This window comes from Podarcis muralis, chromosome 6, assembly GCF_964188315.1.
Source record: "Podarcis muralis chromosome 6, rPodMur119.hap1.1, whole genome shotgun sequence".
NCBI classification, from domain to species: domain Eukaryota; kingdom Metazoa; phylum Chordata; class Lepidosauria; order Squamata; family Lacertidae; genus Podarcis; species Podarcis muralis.
Window position 1 is genome coordinate 17,777,510 of NC_135660.1, and position 10,014 is coordinate 17,787,523.

At 42.5% G+C, this 10,014-nt stretch overlaps 1 long non-coding RNA gene across 1 annotated transcript; it reads right to left on the reverse strand.

Moving 5' to 3' along the window:
- Positions 1-1,396: 1,396 nt before the first annotated feature.
- LOC144328115 (uncharacterized) lies at positions 1,397-2,555 on the reverse strand. The gene is made up of 2 exons (XR_013393353.1): positions 2,470-2,555; positions 1,397-1,956 (listed from the first exon to the last, which is right to left on the reverse strand). It is a non-coding gene; the product is annotated as an uncharacterized LOC144328115 (long non-coding RNA).
- Positions 2,556-10,014: the final 7,459 nt, after the last annotated feature.

Below are 10,014 nucleotides of genomic sequence, written 5' to 3' on the forward strand. Positions count from 1 at the left end.
GTCACTTCCCATCTATCAAAACCCAGGTATTGAATCTCAGCTTTAAATTTTGAAATGATGGATTTATTTGCAAATCCCAGTGACAGCACAACATCCTCTGTTGCACATGAGGGCAGCAGGCTAGCATAGAGGGTGAAGGCCTGGCCACATGGTGCATTCAGCTCTTCCTTCCGAAACTTCATTGCTCCCCAACATCTGCTGCCAGAGGCAGCTGCTTAATTCTCCCTGATGGCATGGCAAGCCCATTTAGGCAGAGAGTTGACACCCCTTTGTCCCAAAATGCATCACAAGTAAGCTATTTAGCATGTAAATGCCCCAAAGGAGTTTCAGCCTTAGCAGCACCCATGAGCACCCATTTACTACAATCGCTCACTGAGATTGGCATGAGCTGGCATGCCACTATAACTAGATGTAATTGAGCAATTGTAAAGCAATAGTGAGGACTAAAAGTCAGTACAACACCGGTCTGGAAAGACCTACATTGGCTCCCAGTACGTTTCCGAGCACAATTCAAAGTGTTGGTGCTGACCTTTAAAGCCCTAAACAGCCTCGGTGTGGTATATCTGAAGGAGCATCTCCACCCCCATCATTCTACCCGGACACTGAGGTCCAACGCCGAGGGCCTTCTGACGGTTCCCTCGCTGTGAGAAGCCAAGTTACAGGGAGCCAGGCAGAGGGCCTTCTTGATAGTGGCATCCACCCTGTGGAACACCCTCCCACCAGATGTCAAAGAGAAGTACAACTACCAGGCTTTTAGAAGACATCTGAAGGCAGCCCTGTTCAGGGAAGCTTTTAATGTTTGATGCATTACTGTATTTTAATATTTTGTTGGAAGCCACCCAGAGTGACTGGGGAAACCCAACTAGAGGGACAGGATATAAATAATAAATCATTATCATTATCATTATTATTATTATTATTATTATTATTATTATTATTATTATTATTATTACAAGATGACTATTTTATCTGCCACATGCAGGAACGAAGGTTATGTGGTTCAGCTTTTGACAACCTCAGGCAGCTGGTGGGATCTCAGCACCATCCAGGCCCCACCAGCTCTGATGCTGGACCTCATGCTAGGCTTTGAGAAGGCATGAAACTTCATTTTTAGTCGCCTACAGTGACCCAGACTGCTAATTTCGCATCACTCCAGAGTATTGTCAGGTACCCTGGAGTATTGGAGGAGATGTAAAATGGAGGCTCAGCTTTCCATAGCTGTGCGATGTGCAGAAAACGTCTCCTCAATTCGAGGTCCCATTATTGAGGCTGCAAATTCTTTTGGGGAGTGCATTTTGGTGGGTTGGGATAAAGTCTATGAACTTTTGGGGAGGGGAGGGCTTACTGGGAAAGCATTTGGCAGACCTGACTTTTGAAATAAGTGCAGCTAGTTCCATTTAGCACTGCAGAAGAATGGATCTTTTTAATGAGAAATGGCATCCTTTCATCCCATGCACAGTAGAACATCAAATACAGTGGTACCCACCTGAAACTTTGGAATAACATTTTCCCATAGGATTTGGAAATTAGGGGTGTGTGGAGGGAAAATGTTTTATTGTTGTTTAGTCGTTTAGTTGTGTCCGACTCTTCATGACCCCATGGACCAGAGCACGCCAGGCACTCCTGTCTTCCACTGCCTCCCGCAGTTTGGTCAAACTCATGCTGGTAGCTTCAAGAACACTGTCCAACCATCTTGTCCTCTGTCTTCCCCTTCTCCTTGTGCCCTCCATCTTTCCCAACATCAGGGTCTTTTCCAGGGAGTCTTCTCTTCTCATGAGGTGGCCAAAGTATTGGAGCCTCAGCTTCACGATCTGTCCTTCCAGTGAGCACTCAGGGCTGATTTCCTTCAGAATGGAGAGGTTTGATCTTCTTGCAGTCCATGGGACTCTCAAGAGTCTCCTCCAGCACCATAATTCAAAAGCAAATGTTTTATAAGATGGCTATATTCTCATGTTCCTTTTGAAAAACCAATGAAAACCATTTATTTATTGATTGATTTAAATGAAGATGAACAATAAAGCAAGCAAAGCATTTCCATCTCACCCCTCAATCCACTTATCCCTAGTGGCCACCACTAAGTATGGAAGGATCCGTCCATTTTGGTTCTCTGCTTCTCATTTCTCCAATCTTAAATTCAGTTCTTCAAATTCATGCAGCAATTCACAGTTTAAAAAAAAATCTTCACAAAAAATCATTTGAGTTTTAGTACAAATTTCTCATAATAAACACTTTTTGAGTAATGTACCCATTTTTGTAAGATTGTATACTACCCCCCCCCAATATATTCATTTTATGCACACTTCCCTGATATATGCAAATTTCAAAACATTGTTTGGTGGGCGAACCGCATAACAAAATTCAGATAAGTACAAATTTCAAAGGATTGTGGCATTTCAGTTCTCAAATTCTTTCAAGAAGTGCTACTTTGATAGAGTCACCTTTAAATGCAAACTGAATCAAATTACTCACCTGTCTCTTGCAACCACTATAGGAAAGGTTTCACTAAATGCCCTTTACTCATGTTGTGTGCAAACCTTTTCAGCCTTTAAACTTTCTGAAAACACACACAAAAAAATGAGAACACACACATGCATCAAATTAGGAGAAACTGCTGGGGGAAAAAATGTTCCAATTAGGCAGAATTGCATACAAAAATCTATATGCATAGTAGACAAAACAGGCACTAAAATGCTGATGAGCTGTTATGAGGACTTTCAAAAACTGCAAACTGATGCAGAAATGTGGTGAAGTGAACTTAAGACTGGGGAAAAGGAGAAACTGAGAGAAACCAGAATTGACAGATTTGCCCATCCCCAGTGGATGCACAAAAGGCTTTGTGAAGAGCTGAAAATCAAAGAGAGCATGTATAAGAAATTGAAGTAAGGACAGGTAACAAAGGATGGCTGCAGACTAGTATCCCAGGCATGTTGAGATGTGTCAGGAAAGCTAAAGCTCAGAATGAACTGAGCTTGGCAAGGGATGTTAAGAACACAAAGAGAGCACTTTTTCAGGTATGCTCAAAGGAAGAGGAAGGTACAAGTGCTAAGTAATGGGTGACAAAGGGAAGGTGGAACTGCTCAACTTCTCCATATTCTAAAGAGAGAGCTGTGTGCAACCTTGGACATGTAATTTAACTAGAGAGGACTCAGGATCGCAGTTCAAAACTGATGCCTAGCTACCTTAAATGAGCTCAGAACTGCCAGGGCAGATGAATGGGCATCCCAGGGCACAAAAGGTGCTTGCTGAGTTGCTCACAAAATGTGCTGTCATTTTTGATAAATCCTGGAGAATGGGTGGGCTGTCCCAGGCCTGGAGGCATGCAAATGCTAACTATGGATTGTATTCAGCTCAGTCCTACTCAGAGTAGACCCATTGAAATCAATAGACGTGGTTCACTAATATCAGTCAGTCTACTCTGAGCAGGACTGAGTTGAATACTGATATTAATGAACTGTGTCTATTAACTTCAGTGGGTCTATTCTGAATAGGACTAGCACGGAATACTTGCAATCTTCAAAACGTGAGAAACTAGAAGATCCAGGAAACTACAGAAATGTCAATCTGATAGCACGGAAGATAGGAGAACAGATTATAAAGGAATCAGTTGCTAAACACCTGCTTAACAGTGCAATGATTAGTAGAAGTCACCATGGATTCGTTAAAAATGAATTATTCCAGTCCAATTATTCCACTCTCACTCTCTTTTTAATTGGGGTTACTAGTTTAGTAGATTGTGAGAATGCCAGTGGATAGAATTCATTTTTATTTCAGCAAGGCATTTAACAAGATACTCTATGATATTTTGGTTAGCAACCTGGTTACATTTTTTTTATTAAAGAACCAGACTTATTGAAGGTATTTAGAAGGCGGAATACAACATCATGTTAATCTGGTTATTCCATCAACTCAGACATTTCTGCTTGCATGATCTCCCCACCCCCCTACCCCCAAAAAACAGTCAGGAAATAGAGGTGTGTGAATTGCTTGGAGGATTCCCCATTTACTGTTTTGGGGGTTCTACTTACCCCCAGAGCATCTTTGTGGGGCATGTAGGGGGACAAGAGTAGGAAAGCTCTTCTGCTGGCTCACACTGGTGCAACTATTTAGTTAAATCTGGCCCAGATTTATACCAAATTTATACAGACTTCCTGGCAATGAATATGACCTTATGCAGTTGAATCAGCTGCATAATGTTTCATTACCAACTTCTACAGAATCATTAAGGGGCACTGGTTGCGACAGCACTTCCTTATAGAGCAAAGAAACAAATCCACTGGTTGGGATGACAGCAAAATCACATTAGAGGGACACCATACTTTTTCAGTGTGTAGCACACGTCTGGAATAGCTCAGCTGGTAGAGGATGAGATTCTGGATCTCAGGGCCATAGGTTCGAGCCTCTCATTGGGCAAGGGATTCCTGCACATCAGGGTGTTGTACTAGATGACCCTTCCAACTCTACAATTCTGTGATTCATGCTTGCACTCTTGTCATCGTGATTCAGACCACCATTGGTGAATTTGGACGCTGATTTGGAGGAAGACTGCCCAGCTGCACCAGCAACACCAGATCCATGACTAAGGACAAAAGCTGAGACCACTGAGCCATGACCCCACCCCACCAAGGGGCTACAGCTGGATTGCACCTAAGAGCCAATATTCTTGCATCCATGGCCTTACATATCAGTACTGCTCACCCCACAAGCAGCATGTCTGGCAAAAGATGTCTGAGTGTCCTTTGAAGGTTCTCCAGTCTCTAGAAGATGATACGACTTGGGAGAGGTGGATAAACACAAGAAATTCATAAGGCTGTGATAGCCAATGTCCCGCCCTCCAGATGTTAGATTCCAACTCTCATCAGCTCCAACAAGTGTGGCTCAGTGATCAGGCATGGTGCAAGTTGTAGTCCAACAACATCTGGAGGGCACCATGTTGGCAACCCCTGACACAATTAGCACCCACGCCTTCTCTGAACACATTGCTTTTAAAATGGGATCTGTCCAGGGTCCTGAATGACCTTCTGTGAGTACTAATGCCTTCTGCTTCTCAGGTTCCAGGTAGCAACATGCCCCTTGCTGGATCTGTTTCCACCATTTTCCATTGTTGGCTCATCCTTTTCCATTGTTGGACTCTCACATTAGACTTTTAGACATCACAAGGATCTGCTGTGGTGATCTCCAAGATGGCGCTCCACTGAAAATTCCTAGATTGTGGAGTACAAGGGTAAAATATCACAGACCTCTTGCACAACGTAAGGCATGTGGGAGAGTTTTTATATTGACCCCGCCTACCCCCTGCATCCTAAAATGGTGCAGTCTAGCAATGGAGCACCTCTCACATATATGTGGCTTTTGACAGTATGATAAGTCCTATTTGTGGTTTAGTAAATAAAACAGTAAGTGCAGCAAGTGTTTGCTCTTTAAATTGGAGTGTGGTTGCAATTCCAGCTCTGGAAGACCCATAAGAGCATTTTGAGATGAGCTGCCTTTTAGCTTCTCTCCCCCTCAAATATTTCAACAGGTGTGCTTTTCTCTGTCCTCCAGGTCAGGCACTGTATCTTTTGGCAAGAGTTTAAAAAAAAAGCTTGCTTTCTTGTCCTAGCAGAGACAGTTATTAATTTAGTCCCTTGTTCATGTACATGGGGGAACCAGGGCAACTCGCTTATTCTGGTAACATTTCCACCCCACAAAGCCCCAAACTTCCATGCAAGAGTCATTATTATGTATGCCCCCAGCACTAGCATACACGTTATTTTATTCCTCAGTCTCCCCCCCCCCCGGCTGTTGCTGCCAATATCCCTGTCTTTCACTTTGGTGGGCTTGTTTTCTTGCCCCCCCCCCACTGTTAATCAGCGGTTACATTACCTTAAGATATTGGCAGCACTCCTCAGAGTCCCTTTGCTCCATTTATACTTATCAAACAGAAAAGAAAAGAAAAAGCCGGCAAGGCAATTTTCCATAGCCGTTGCCAATACGTGGGTTTCGAACAACAGGATTTCAGCTGCATTCTATCTCATTTCAAAGAGGGTTTTCTCCCCTCTCTTTCTTTCTCTTCAGCATTCCCTGTTGTTCAAGCCTTTAGGCTGAGCAGCACTGCTCAGTTGCTCTTTGATTTCCAAGACCTTATCCCTGACCTCGCTGGCGCCACCAGCAATTCCTGTAACAGGATTCACAGTTGTATTGGAAATGCTACGGCCATTTCCCTCTCAAGTGTCTCTAACTTCCCCTTTGTGTTACCCTTCCCCTCCCCTTCTTCCCTAAACAGCCTCAATTCCAATCCTGTGTCCTAAGAACCTCATTCAAGGGAGTGGAAAAAGCCTCGCAATTGACTCCGCTCCAAACTTCGCTTGTCAGCAAAACCATCTTTTGACCTTCAGCGCTGCTTCAACGGCTGTGCAGATGGGGCCCCATTTTGACCGGCAAGCAGCAATTATGAAATGTATTTATGACAAGGAGAAACAGGCAGGATATGTCATCAAGCGGGACATGTCACACATGCCTAAGAACAGTTTTGCCCGATGACCTACTCTCTGTGCACACACTGCGAGAGCTTTGCACTGCAATGGCATTTCTGGTTAGATTTCAAGCATACGAGCCATAAAATGGCTACCTCTGCCAGTGGGGAAAATATATATATTTATTTAGGCTCTTTGCATAGATACCTTCAGCAAAATGCCGTGTACCCACTGTTTTCCGTATAATGATATAAGGATAAGCTGTAAAAAGGTCTTTTGTGTATTTCTTCTTTTGTTTTGTCTCCTGCCCAAGGACAAGCAAATCAAAAGAACTAAGAAGGGAGAGGGGTTTTCATGCCCACAAAAGTCCTCATTAAATTGGAAGGTCCCAGAGAGATGAATCCCAGCAAATCAAAAAGCTTGTGAAAAAATAGACAGTTGGCACTCTGCCCGCTAGCGTGGAGAATCAGCTGCCACAGTGCATGGGGCGATAGAGCAGGGAGTCTACTGTTATTTCTGTAGCACCATCCATGGGCATGGAAGTAAATGAAGGAAGAAAAAAGGGAGAGAGAGAGAGCTCCCTGCCCCAAGGAGCTTACAATGTTGACAGCAAAGGAAACAGCAGAGAGCAAAGTTGGAGGTGGGGGGGGGGGAGAAAGGAAATGTTAACAAATAGAAAGAGAAGGGACACTGCGAGAGAAAATCAGGCAGACTATTTGAAATCATAGCGTCTCTGTCCTAGGTGTGGACTGAAATGGCTCCCTTTTTTCACTGTTCCATTTGAAGGTGGCAAGTTGGTGGCAGCTCTTTCAATACCTTCTGGAGGCTGTGATTCAAACCCCCAAAGCATTGCGGAGAGAGGGATGTGTCAGTGGCTTGTTGGTAGCAGCAGCAGAGCTTTGAATGTTGCCTCCATCCTTTATTTCCAGAGGTCCATCCTCCCCCTTTTTGTATCATGCCTGTTAAACTGTATGCTATTGTGTTTTGCCACAGCAAAAGTACACTTCTCAATTGTCTCTCGAGGCAGACAGATGCCAGTGACAACAACTGCCACCCTGAGTGCAAAATAGTGCAAAATGGTGATATAGAAATGCTGCAGTAAACAAAATAAGACCAATCCTGTGGTTTTCAAACTCTGGGCTGTTGCTTTTTAAATGCAAGTTTAAGCTTCTCAAATTCTATAATGGTGATATATGAACATGCCCTATTGGGAGTAGCTATATTTATGAGTGGTAAACCCAGTATAATGTTTATAGCTTCAATTGAGCTAAAATCTCCCAGAAGACATTTTTTTTACAAGCAAATTTCTAAGATATTTCTTTTGCTCCTTCCCTGAGGCAGATAAAGAAGGCAATTTTGCACAATTTTCTCTGAATATTCTCTGCAATTTTTTTGTGGTGCCCAACACACACACACACACACACAGAGAGAGAGAGAGAGAGAGAGAGAGAGAGAGAGAGAGAGAGAGAGATGCTAGGCCTGGGACATGGAGAAAGGAGGCCAAGATACCAACACAGCTTTTAGGGGAAGATAAATTCATTGTACTACTGCCACTGCTAACAACATGTGCCAGTTCTGGAAAAAACTGTTGGGGGAATCTCTCCTCCAGCTTGAGAAATTTGCTGAACACCCACTCTCCCAGGTTCTCTGCCTACAAATAGATGGAGAATTTTAAGAAGCCACTAGTGCACAGCTTTGGCTGTAACCAGATTCCCCTACCATTAAAAACAAATCATGAGAAACTAGATGCCATAGCCAACATTGGTCATACTCAGAGTAGACCCATCCATGACTCAGCTGGCTGTTACCCTAGCTTTCTGCAGAAAGAAAGTTGTCTAATCTAATGCTCCTCTTGAGTGTTTTTCTCCATGAAACTTTGTGGAAATATTTGTCTTGCCTAACTTAGGGAGAATTATGTGTTTGCCATTAGTTGCCTTAAGGACACGGTTCATATGTATAATAGATTGTCCTTGTTCGACATTACTTCAGAGTACTCTTTTAACTGCTAATTGGTTCCATTTATTTTTCAGGCAGATTCTTATAATCAGAGATGATGGATCCCCCCCATTAGGGCTATATCATTAATATACTCTCCAAGAAAAGATTAATGGTTACATGCAGGTGTCATAAACACAACACTGACAAGACACTTCTTGATGCCATCAGCTTTCCACAGTGAGGATATGATAAAGCCATTGAACTGTGAAGTAATAGGTTCTGGAGATCAATCCTCCTGGTTATGCTAGGGCTGCTTATAAAAGGGCTGCCTTCCTTTAAAAAATAAATATAAAATAAAATCTATTTTTATGTAGACCATGAAACCAAAGAGTTCTCTGTTTTCTTTTCTTTTTAAAAAAGAAATCATTTTAATGCAAAGTTCAGAGCATTTTCTTCATTAAAGTTTGGGGATAAAATAAGGTGGCCAGTTCTTCTCAAAAGTTTTTGTTTGAACTAAAACAATCTTTGGATTTAGAATGCGTGATATAGAAGCTTATTTCGTTACCGGATATAGTTTTTTTAAAGAACCACAGCAATCTCCCAGGGCATTTCCAGGTGCTTTGTGTGGACTTTAAGATGGTGCTGGGAAAAAGCCAACCCTCTCTGGCTGCAACAAGGTCCCAAAGGACTCAGTAGGACCTATCGTTCTCTCTTCCTTCAAATCTCCTTCAAAGCCATTATTTTAACTGCAGTCTGCTGGAGACTTTCTTCTGCAAGTTCCAAAGATCTCGGAAGCCTGTTCTGTGGAATAGCATAGCTATTGAGATAGGAAAGTGCACTGTATGCACTTTCCAGAAACAGTTGAAGATATTTCTGTTCTGACAGGCTATCCCAGTTGTGTAACTGGGACTTTATCTAGTGTCTATTTGTTAGGGTTTTCATCTTGTTTTAAATGCATTTGCTGTTGTTTTTTAACTGTTTTTAAATATCTTACGTGTAGATCACCTTGAGATGGTGGTTTAGAAGGCAAATAATAAATTAACTGTAATTATTCTTACTATTATATCCTTATTAATAACCATCCTAATATGCTAGTAGTGGTAGGAGCAGCAGCAGCAGTAAAACAATAGCTCTTCCAAAATTAAGCACGGCTTCAAATAAAGTCCTTTAAAAACATCAAGTAACATAACAATGGAACTGAAAATGTTCTGTTAGAGACTAGCAGTCCTGCTCAGATGTCTGTAATTTCCAGGGTTCACCAAGGGTTATTTAGTAAACCAGCTGCATTAGTTTGGAGTAAATACATGCAGGATTCCACTGTTAGTCTGTAAATCTCTAGTGCACATGTGCTCTGAATCATTTCCTTTAAACTTTTGGCACCAAAGAAACGTTGATTTCTTTGTTTGCTCATCAGGTTCAGTTCCCAGCATCTCCAACTTAAGAGTCTCAGCAGAGCTCTGCCTAGATCATGGGCTTGAGACCACAAACTGCCACTCTCATCCAGAGGAGGCAATAACGGAAAGGTGGACTCGTGACTTCATGCAGTATAAAGCAGTTTTGTATGTACATACAAAGTACAATTTGGCTCCAAGATACTCTTCACTTGAGATGGTAAGTCTGAAGA